Source organism: Sphaerodactylus townsendi, linkage group LG03 (genome assembly GCF_021028975.2).
Source record: "Sphaerodactylus townsendi isolate TG3544 linkage group LG03, MPM_Stown_v2.3, whole genome shotgun sequence".
NCBI classification, from domain to species: Eukaryota; Metazoa; Chordata; class Lepidosauria; order Squamata; family Sphaerodactylidae; genus Sphaerodactylus; species Sphaerodactylus townsendi.
Window position 1 is genome coordinate 7,430,912 of NC_059427.1, and position 11,601 is coordinate 7,442,512.

The 11,601-nt window shown below is 49.4% G+C and overlaps 1 protein-coding gene across 9 annotated transcripts in view; it reads left to right on the forward strand.

Moving 5' to 3' along the window:
- The window catches only part of LOC125428526 (zinc finger protein 420-like), an 815,993-nt gene that overhangs the window by 761,229 nt on the left and 43,163 nt on the right, over window positions 1-11,601 (forward strand). The gene's annotated exons all lie outside the window — the stretch shown is intronic.

The window sequence follows — 11,601 nt, forward strand, 5'->3', positions numbered from 1 at the left end:
AAGTACATATTATTGTCTTAAGTGACTGTATATGTGAACCTCAGGAGATATACTTACCCAATTAGGCTAAGATCATGTTTGTATATTAATTTATCTTTTTTCCCCCTGTGGTTTATTTATACTTAATAAAGTTTAATTTTTTTAAAAAAGAATGTGTCGGTGACACCTGACTCAAAGATGGAGAAAAGGTTGGGAGAGAGGCACAGCAGTTTCCAACATCTGCAGTCATGGTGGATTCACTTAAAGGGGAAAGGTAGTGTAAGCGTGCGGTAACCGCTCCTGGTCCAGGGAGTTTGAAGGGACAAGAAAGGGAACCTTGAGTGTACTGCTGCAGGTTGGAGCAGACAGATCTGGTAGATCCTAGGGAATGCCCATAGGGAGGCATGGAAAAGTGCTAAACCTGAGGAACGTGGAGCCACATCCATAGTCAACCAGAGCGGATTGATGGAGGCACTGGGACTGTCTTTTCTGAGGCTGGCTTTGTGGGGAGCTAAGCAGAGCTATAGAAGGGTGCCAAGCCTTTAACAGACAAGAAGGACTCCTGCAGGAAGAAACCTTTTGAATGCTCAAAGTATGGAAAGAGATTTATTCAGAAATTCAACATTCAACCACATGAAAGGACACACAAGTGTAAGACTTCAGTCCCAAAATAAAGCAACTAGTTTTCAAACTGTAGACTTTATTGGATCACCAAAGCATAATGAGACATAGACGATTTCTGCGGAACATAGCTCGGGCTGGATCTTTAATTCCCGATGCCCACGACCCCCCACCAGGCCAAAGGCTGTAGCAGGATAACAAAAGGGGAGAGTAGGAACATTACAACACACATTACAACGATGAGAACACAAAGGGCAGGAACTACTTCACACCTAGGAGAATGCCAGCCCAGCCTAGCTATCAACCCCCGATCCGGGAGGAGGGGGAAGACAGGCGCCAGCCTGATAGTAATGAGTTCCCTTCTCCGATTGCTGGAAAGAGGGCATTCTGACATTCCGCCTCCCCAAAGGCCTCCCTCACAGGCAAACTGGGTACACCCGGTGGAATGCCCGTACCAAGTGTGGTGCCTGAACATGCCTAGTTTCCACCCACTTGTTCATGCCCTCCAGGAAATGAGACCAGGCCACCAGATACTGCAATTGCTTGCCATAAATCTGAGAGTCCAAAATATTGCGTACTTCCTGATGCAGCTCCCCATGCACCCGCTCTGGCTGTGGAGCCTCCCCCTGTGGATGCCATTGGTCTGGGGGACGCCGCCTTCAGAAGGCTATGGAATACCAGGTGCACACCACGGAGCTTCTTAGGCAGTTCCAACTCAGCCATCACTGAGTAAATCACTTTGACCACCTGGTACGGCCCTAAAAACTTTTGCCCCAGCTTCCGACAGGCTTGCAAACCCTGCAGGTTCTTGGTAGAAAGATATACCCAATCCCCCACAGCCAAAGAGAGGGGCCGTCTCTTCTTGTCAGCCTGCAATTTGTAGTCCTGCTTCGCCTTGGCTAAAGCTTTCTGCATGGGTCCCCAGGCATCCCGGATAGACTGTAACCAACCCTGGAGCTCCGCTGGTGCCCCCGGGTTTCAGACAAAAAAGGGAAAGGTTTGGGCAGCTGGCCAGAAACCACCTCAAACGGGAGTTTCCCAGTGCTACTATGCACCGCATTATTGTACGCATACTCAGCGAATGGGAGCAAGTCCACCCAATTGTCTTGGTGATAGTTGATATAGCACCACAAATACTGTTCCAACGTCTGGTTGGTCCGCTCGGTCTGGACGTCTGTGGGGGCATGAAACACCAGGGAGAGCGCCTGCAGCTTTAAAAAGTGTCGCCAGAACCGAGATACAAATTGACCACCCCTATCCGATACCAGAATGCAAGTGATATATATGTTGCACGAACAGTTGAGCTAAGCAACTAGCGATGGGCAGGGAGGAGCACGGGACAAAATGGGCCTGTTTGGAAAACAGATCAATCACCTCCCAGATCACTGTTTTGCCCCGATGATAGATAGAGAGATAGATGATAGATAGACTTTAATGTCGTTGTGCGTGCAAATACAAAATACAACCCCCTGATGCACATTTCTGCAGTCCTTTCACCCCATCTTCCACAATCCCCTTCCAACCATCCCTACACAGCCACGGCCACGTCAACGCGACACCATGGAGTTCAGCATAGCCACAGCTCTAGACTAGTAGGCAAATCCGTAATGAAGTCCATGGATATCACCCGCCAGGGTTCCTCGGGGGTGGGGAGTGGCTGGAGGAGACCCTGTGGCTTCCCCTGTGCCCGTTTGGCCCCTGTGCACACTGGACACCCTCTTACATATGTTTCCACATCGCTCCGGAGCGCAGGGGTGTACCGAGACAGCCCTGGGCAAACTGTAGCCCTGGGCAAAACCTGAGTTGGATGCCCCCCCATGGGCGGCCACTCCACCACGACCAAATTTCTATTTGCACCAGGACATTGGTGCCTGCAGGGGGTGCATTTTTAGACACATCAGCACCAAAATTTCAGCATATCATCAGGAGACTGTCCTTATACTACTCCCCACGTTTGGTGAGGTTTGCGGGTTCAAGGAGTCCAAAGTTATGGACTCCCAAAGGGGATGCCCCATCCCCCATTGTTTCCAATGGGAGCTAATAGGAGATGGGGGCTACAGTTTGAGGGTCCATAACTTTGGCCCCCCTGAACCAAACTGCACCCAACAGGGGTGCCATCATCTCAGATGATGCACCCACAGGGGGGTTTTGGTGCTGATACATCCAAAAATGCACCCCCTGCAGGAACATCCCTGAAATTTGCCCAAGAATCTTTGTTCTGCATTGAGTTTTCTGCATTGCTGTCAATGGGGGCTGCAGGCTGTGGGGGGCACATTTCTGAAGGCACAGTCTCAAAAATTCCAGGGTCTCATCAGGAGACTGTCCTAATGATACCCCCCAAGTTTAGTGCAGTTTGGTTCAGGGGGGCCCAAGTTATGGACCCTCAAAACTGTAGCCCCCATCTCCTATTAGCTCCCATTGGAAACAATGGGGGATAGGGGCACCCCCTTTGGGAGTCCATAATTTTGGACTCCCTGAACCAAACCTCACCAAACCTGGGGGGTAGCATAAGGACAGTCTCCTGATGATATGCTGAAATTTTGGTGCCGCTAGCCTAAGAACTGCGCCCCCTGCAGGCCAAAAATGGAAAACCACTAAAATACCCAAAAACGAACCCAGCATTTTGATGCCCCCCCACAAGGTGATGCCCTGGGCAGCTGCCCACCTTGCCCAATGGGCATTACGCCAGTGCCGGAGCGAGCGCCACCAAAACTGCCTGCGTGCCAGATGTAGAGACTTTCCAAACCAGAAGTGCCCCACCAATTTGGTGTCGTGGCACAGCTGCAGGGCTGCTTTCCAGGCCGGCGGTGGCGCATACAGTTTATCCCCCTTCCACCAAAACCCCTCCTGCAGTTCCAGCAACTCGCTGTCACAGCTTTTGTCCAGGGGATCAGGCTGCGTCCCGCTCTCCTTCGATGCCTCCTCCAGACCCACAGGGACGGGGGGTGGAGGCGCCGTGACGCAGGCCTGACTCCAAGTGGAGACTGCCAAAACTCAACTGGGAGGGAGAAAAGATGGAGCAGCGGGGGGGCCGGCACCTCGGCTCCCGGGCAGGGGAGGCACAACGGAGCATCCGCCAGCACGTTAGTCTTGCCTGGGAAAAAATGCAGCGTAAAGTCAAACTGAGAAAAGAAGTCGGCCCAGTGAAGCTGCTTAGCAGACAGTTTGCCAGGCGCTTTCAGCGCTGCTAAGTTCTTATTGTTAGGGACAGGTCAGGGCCCTGTCCTTAGAGCTAAGGCTCTCTCCGGTTACTCACAAATAACCATCCATAAGCTTCTTCTTATGTTCAGAGTTTATTGTTTCAATTCTGCGCAGAAGAGGGAACTCTCCTCTGTTAGCAACAGGGAGGAGGTTCAAAGGGGCTGTTGCTTGTGTAACATAATTTATTTCATTTCATTTCATTTTAACCTTTAATGGCATATAAATTATTAGCATATTTCCATTTAAAATAGAAAACTTTTAAAACATTTAAATATGGGTGTTTAGAATGCTTTCCAAGAATTTAGCCACTGCCAAGGTGATCGATGGATTACAGTCACTTAGCAGAAAGCGAGTGGTCTGGAACTTGGAGTGCTCAAGTCTTGGAAGCAGCAGAGGAGTAGAATTAAATCATCATCGCGGAGTTCTACTGTATGAAGACAGCATTCAAGAAGAAGAATGCAGGTTATGGTTTCTATGGATCCCATCCACCCAACTGGCACTTAGTCTCTCTGATGTTTAGGGATCTGGACATAATTTATACCTTCTTACAAACATCCCTCCTTGTCTTTTGACCATTAGTTTGAGTCAAGAAGACGTACAGACCTGGTCATTTCATCCCACCTTTCACCACACCTTTTCATCCCATATTTGGTGCAACTTAAGTTAAAAACATCTTACGCAAAAGGTTTATATAACAACTGCTGGTTTCTATTTTACTGTTATCTGTATTTGTAAGCTTCGGCTAATTTCTTATCTCTTTGGTGGGGCCCTGTTTCTTTCAACTCAGAGCCTGTGTCAGGCTGCTCCATGAGTTTCGTTTCTCTCTCAACAAAAATAAGTTTCTGAAGTGCTTAGTGCCCAGTGAATTACACTTATATAACTTATATGATTAAATACAATGGCTTAAAACATTACAAACTATTTGTTCATATCATTGTGATCAGTCCAAACCTCAAACGGGAATTGTGCCCCCTCCAACCAGTGGCACCATGCGCCCAGAGCGAACTTGATCGCCCCAGTCTCTTTATCACCCACCGTCCAATTCAATTCAGCCCCTGAAAACTTGCGAGACAGGTAAGCGCAGGGGGGCAACCACCCATCCTGCCCCAGTTGCAACAGAGCCACCCCCATAGCCTTAACCAAGGCATCCACATGGACCACGAAGGGCAGTGAGCGGTCCCCATGCCGCAGCATGGGCTCAGACGTGAAGGCGCACTTAAGCGCAGCGAAGGTAGCCTCGCAGTCCGGTGCCCAGTCCAACAGTGCCCCAGGTTTCGAGGCACCCACCCCCTTGTCCTTAGTCCAAGTTACTGAAGGGTAGGGCAAGTTGCGCAAAGTCCAAAATGAAGTCCCAATAGAAATTGGTGAAGCCCAGGCCAGGAACGACTGCAGCTGCTTGTGGGTACGGGGGGCCTTCCATTGCAGTATATCCTGCACCTTTGCTGGATCCATTTCAAAGCCTTCCCGGGAAATGCGGAAGCCCAGAAAGTCCAGCTTGGTCTTGTGGAACTCACACTTGGAAAGTTTCACAAACAACTCATTGTCCAGTAACCGTTTCAACATAGCCCTTACTAACTTAATGTGTTCCTCCAACAAGTCCGAGTAAATCAGCACATCGTCCAGGTAAACCCCCCCCCCCTTTGAACAGAAAGTCCTGGAGCACCTTGTTAATCAGGGACATGAAAACCCTGGGAGCCCGGCCAAATCAAAGGGCATTAGGCAATACTCAAACTGACCTAGCCGGGTGTTGAAGGCCATATGATGCTCCATCCCTTCGGCGATCCGTACCCGGTAATATGTTTCGCGCAAGTCCAGTTTCGTGAAAACCCATCCCCGCCCAAACAAGCCAAGTCCTTGATTAGAGGCAGGGGGTACTTGTTGCAGGAGGAAGCAGCGTTCAACCCCCTGTAGTCGGTACACAGTCTCAAGGACCCATCTTTCTTTTTAACAAACAACACCAGCGCGGCAAATTCACTGGTGCAGCACCGGATAAAACCCCTGTGGAGGTTCTTGCCCAAAAACTCCCGCAGCATTTCCGCCTCAGCGAGGCTCATTGGGTAGAGACAACTCTTGGGCAGTTGGGCTCCAGGGCGCAGTTCGATTTTGCAATCCGTGCAAATGATTGAGGGATTGGAGCACCTTTTTTATGAGCAGAGGCTGCAGCGTTTGGGACTCTTTAGTTTGGAGAGGAGACGTCTGAGGGGGGATATGAACCAAAGTGTTGACATAATTTTCTCTCTCTTTCTTACAATACTAGAACCAGGGGGCATGCATTGACATTGCTGGGGGGAAGAATTAGGATTAATAAAAGGAAACATTTTTTTCACGCAACGTCTGATTGGTGTTTGGAATATGCTGCCACAGGAGGTGGTGATGTTCACTAACCTGGATAGCTTTAAAAAGGGCTTGGACAGATTTATGGAGAAGTCGATTTATGGCTACCAATCTTGATCTGAGGTTGCAAATGCCTTTGCAGAACAGCTGCTCAGGAGCAGCAGCAGCAGAAGGCCATTGCTTTCCCATCCTGCATCTCAGCTCCCAAAGGCACCTGGTGGGCCACTGCGAGTAGCAGAGTGCTGGACTAGATGGACTCTGGTTTGATCCAGCAGGCTTGTTCTTATGTTCTCATGTTCTTATGATTTGATTGGCAGTTCTTTTTGCAGCAGTGATACGGTTCAATTTCAACTGTTTGTATTTTCTAACTTTTTGCCCAATAAAGAAAATTGAAAAAACTGATAGATCCAAGAGACATTTGGGGTTAATCAGAGATTTGTTCTTTTTCTTAAGAAGCAAACATCTGAGGGAATTAAAGCACTACTGCCTGGTTTTATAGCTACAGTATATTTAGCACTTTTGTCATGCTCTGTATGTGTTTTAATTATTTACTGGCTCTTCTTGTATTCCTTTCAAAGTGACAAAAAAGGAACCCTCAGCTGTCTTAAGATGGCCTCAAGCAGGATGTGAAGGAAAATTATTCCCAAGCTTTTTGACAGCTTAGAGAAAGGGCAGGCAGGAGACCACCACTTGTGATCCAGCACTGGACCAATGGCAGGCCAAATGTGTCCTTCCACTGAATGGGGTTCTTGCAAAGTATGCTGGGCCTTGTCACTGGTGGGATTCAAATAATTTAACAACCAGTTCCGTTGGTGGGATTCAAATAATTTAACAACTGGTTGTTTACAAGGACATTTGTAACTGGTTCTGCCAAAGTGGTGCGAACCTGCTGAATCCCACCACTGGGCCTTGTACTGCAGGGATTCAAGAAGGGAAAAGAGGTACAAACAACACTCCAGAGGAAAGGAAAAGAACAAACAGCTGCAGCCAACGATTTCTGATATCTGCTTCTTCCAGGGTCAGAAAGATTTTTCCCAATCTACGCCAAATTTAGGCAAACAACGACACTTTCAATGTTGTGTAAAGGGAGCCCATGAGACTCCCTTTCAATCCCCCTCAAATCCCCCTCAAAAATTATATTGTATTTGTTTTATGTCTCATTGTACACCGCCCAGAGCCCTTCGGGGGTTGGGCGGTCTATTAAGTTGAATAAAATAATAATAATAATAAAATCCATTTGAATGCCCAACTCGCAATTTGGGTTTGTGTTCAAGCATTCAAATGGATTCGAAACTTTAATATTCAAGAGCAGCGAATGCCATCTGAGTATTTCTAAGCGGAATTGGAAAGCCCCTAATTCGGTGCGTTTTGGCAGATTCGGCTGTACTTAACTGAATGGCAAATACAAGAGCTTTAACCTTTAAAGCCAAAAAAATAAATTAAAACAACAACAAATATAATAGGAAAAAAACATTTTATTTGTGCAAATAGTCAACTAGAAACACAAACAGTCAGGGAGTAGCCCTGAATAAACACTGCATCCACTTTTTATACATCTCTTAGATTACATCAAGCTTCATAAGTAATACATGCATTCGATGAGTTATTTTTCAGTAATTTTCCTTCACACATCCTGTTCTGATGTTCACTCACACTAGATAAGTGACAAAAAATCATTTAGAAGTTCAAGGACAATTATGGAAAGTAATCAAGTTACTAAACAAACATATTTTATGTTTATTAATTTTATGTTTTATGTTTAATAATTAAGGTAGTTCCACATGAGTATTTTCCAAAAGTAGTACAAAATTCATATTTTCTAAACGTGCAGAAAGATTAAAAACGCAGAAATTTAAACTAAGAATGTTCTTGGGGTGCTGTGTGGTTTCCGGGCTGTATGGCCGTGTTCTAGCAGCATTCTCTCCTGACGTTTCGCCTGCATCTGTGGCTGGCATCTTCAGAGGATCTGATAGCAGGAAAAGCAAGTGGAGTATATATACCTGTTAGAGTGTCCAGGGTGGGGGAAAGAACCATTGTCTGTAAAAAGTGAAGGGTGCAATTAGCAAGCTAGATTTACATGTGTTGAGTGGGATCCACCCATTAGTATGTGAGTAACAATGAAGATGGTAAGGTCAATTGTTACGTGCTTTCCCCCACCCCTGGACACTCTAACAGGTATATATATTCCACTTGCTTTTCCTGCTATCAGATCCTCTGAAGATGCCAGCCACAGATGCAGGCGAAACGTCATGAGAGAATGCTGCTAGAACACGGCCGTACAGCCTGGAAACCACACAGCACCCCAGTGATTCCGGCCGTGAAAGCCTTCGACAATAAGAATGTTCTTGTTTCAGTACGGTTTCTCCCCTATGTGAACCTTGTGGTGTCTAGTTAGGTGGACATTCTGACAGATGCACTTTTTCCATACTCCAAGAATTGATATGGTTCTTCCCTTCGTGAATCCTTTGATGCGCAGTCAGACTAACATTCCAAGAAAAGAGCTATTCATGCTGTAAGCATTTATATGGCTTCTCCCCTGTTTGTTTATTAATTTTTTTATATTGCCTATCCCTTTTTGGCCCAGGGTGGTTTCTAGCCAGAAAGCATTATTCTATATAGAATAAATACAATAAAATCAACAAGTTAAAAACCCTATAGTTTCTATCCAAGTCCCAATGGCAACAATATGGACAATTCAAATTGCAACTACTTAGAGCAGGGGTCCCCAAACTACGGCCCGGGGGCCAAATGTGGCCCCCTGAAGGCATTTATCCGGCCCACCAGGCATGGCGGCGATGGCTCCATTCACGTGCAGTGGGGGCTCGAGGGAGAGGAGGAATCGGCCCCTATGGCCATTGATGTGGGGCGCGGGTCTGGCGGCGAGGCGGGGCGGCTGAGGCCTCCCCGCATTCCAGTTCAGGCGATGCTTCCTTCCCCCTCCCTTTCCCACAGCACATGCTCCAGCCCGCCAACAGAACCCGCACGCCTGCAGCAGCCTGGCCCTCCTCTGCCTCACGGTTGCCTCAGATCCATTTGCTGCTCGCCCCCCCCCCCCTCTACGGCATGCTAAACCACTCGACGAGTGACCCGCTCACTATGAGCCGCCTGGCCCTCCACGCAACCTGCACGCGCCAGCTCTTCCTGGGAAGACACGAAGCCCTCCACCTCTCCCAGGACGCCTCCTCGCCCTGCTTTGAATTAGGGAAGCGAGAGGGATAAATTTGCACCCTGCCTTTTCCTTCTCTCTTTCGGAGGCGAGTTTGACTCAGCCCTCCCACTGTGTTCTCCTTGCCAGGTGTCAGGGGGCAGGCGGTGAGCGATGGAGGTGGGGGGGATCCGGCTGGGTGGGACACAGTCCTGGTCCAGGAGGGCTGCTGTGGCAGAGGGCATGGGGCAGGCGGGACTTGGGGCAAACTCTCTGGGAAAGTTCTCTGGTGCAAGGGGCTCGCCCGCCCCACCACCAGCATGAAGGATGGGGGGAGGGGAGAGGGTGACCCCTCTTCAGGGAAGCAAAGCAGGTGTGGATTTCCTGTCCCTGGATGCCCAGGACGGCCCTGAGGCTCGGGGTGGGGGAATGAGAACAAATGTGCTTTTGAGAGGACGGGTGACTGTTGAGCCCCAGTCCGGGGCAGGCTTTCTATCTCGAGGCCAGGGCAACAGATGTTGCGCTCCCCAAAACACACTGTCACCCACGACTGCTTGAGCGAACAGGGCACTGAATCCACCCGGATTCCCCAGCCCCGCGGCGCTTCCCGAGAACTGGCAGGGTCTCGCCATCTGCTTCGGCAGGGCTTGCGTGGGAGGGTTTCCCACTGGGTTGTTGTGCTTGCAGTTGCTCGTCTGCCTTCAGGCCCCCCACAACCTGTGAATGGGGCCACAAACTTCTGCTCAGTGCCCCAGCTAACAAGGCCAGCTGAAAGCAAGCAGGGCGATCCCCACCCCCCACCCTGCGGGACCGGACGGGTCTCCGTGGCTTTGACTGTTGGGTCTGCTGGAGGGAAAACAGAGCCCTGGAGATACCCGCGGCCTTCGGGGTCTGCCAGATCAGCTCCCTTGGGCTCCTAGGCTCCTTTCTCTCCAACCAGCCTATGCAACAAGGCAATGCCCACAGGTCTGCTCTTTTTCTGTGACTGGAGTTGCTGCTTTCTAAACATTGCTGATTACAGGCAGGAGACATATTTGTGGATATTACTTCTATGTAAGAGTTGCCAACCTCTAGGGGAGGCCTGGAGATGTCCCAGAATTACAGCTGGCCTCCAGGTGACAGAGATCAATTCCTAGAGAAAATGACTACTTTGGATGGTGGGCTCCCCACCCCAAACCCTGCCTTTCTCAGATTGCACCCCCAAATCTCCATGAATTTTCTGACCCAGAGTTGGAAACCTTACATGTGGCAACGCCTGCTCCGCCCTTCCCTCTCGGCTACTCCATGTGTTGCTCTCAGGCTTTCTGTTCCGCCTCACTCCCATTGGCATCAGCCAGGCTGATCCTGGGTTAGATGGAACGCTTCATTGGGAAAGTTCTGCTTTTTTTTTTTTTACAGGGGAAGGTATTCCACAGCCTCCCCAACAATATTTGGAGCCCACCCTGTACTAGACATACTTTGGTCACTGTTCAAAAAATAGACCATGACAGAAAGGCTGAAAGGTGAAATCAAACATTTTACAATAATTTGTGCATAGGAATTTGTTCATAGTTTTTTTTAGTCCGGCCCTCCAACAGTCTGAGGGACAGTCAAAGGCCTAAGTTACCTTGTGGCCTGAACAGAGTTTTCCTGAGAAGGGGAAAACAAAGGTTTTAGAATTCCATCTTGAGACATGGTCAGAGAAGCATCTCTGGGTCATGGGTTCCCGGAATGGGGACAAAGAACCAAAAGGAATGTAACCAATGAGCAACTTCTGTGCATTTAAGTTTTATTTCTTTGATTTCTGTTTTTCAATAAAAATCGTTGAGACCTCAGCTGGTTGGAGTTATTGGAGAAAAGAACCCAGGTTTTACTGAAACAAGCATGGCTCTCCCAAGCTTGCTTTCATGATAGGCGGCGCGGAGGAGGGAATCCCCTCTGCCCGAGGGAGAAGGTGCTTGCCTTCTCCCTTGGGCAGAGGGGGAATGGCGGCAGCGGCCTGCTTGGGGCCGCCTGCTCTTGCCTTGCAGGAGCAGACGGCGTGGAGCAGGGAACCCCCTCTGCCCGAGGGAGAAGGTGCTTGCCTTCTCCCTTGGGCAGAGGGGGAATGGCGGCGGCCTGCTCGGTGTCGCCTGCTCTTGCAGGAGCAGGCGTCGTCCCTCTGCCCGAGGGAGAAGGTGGCTGCCTTCTCCCTTGGGCAGAGCGGGAAGCCTCAGCGGCGGCCTGCTCGGTGTCGCCTGCTCTTGCGTTGCGGGAGCAGGCGTCGTCGGGCAGGGAACCCCCTCTGCCTGAGGGAGAAGGTGGCTGCCTTCTTCGTTGGGTAGAGGGGGAATGGCAGCATT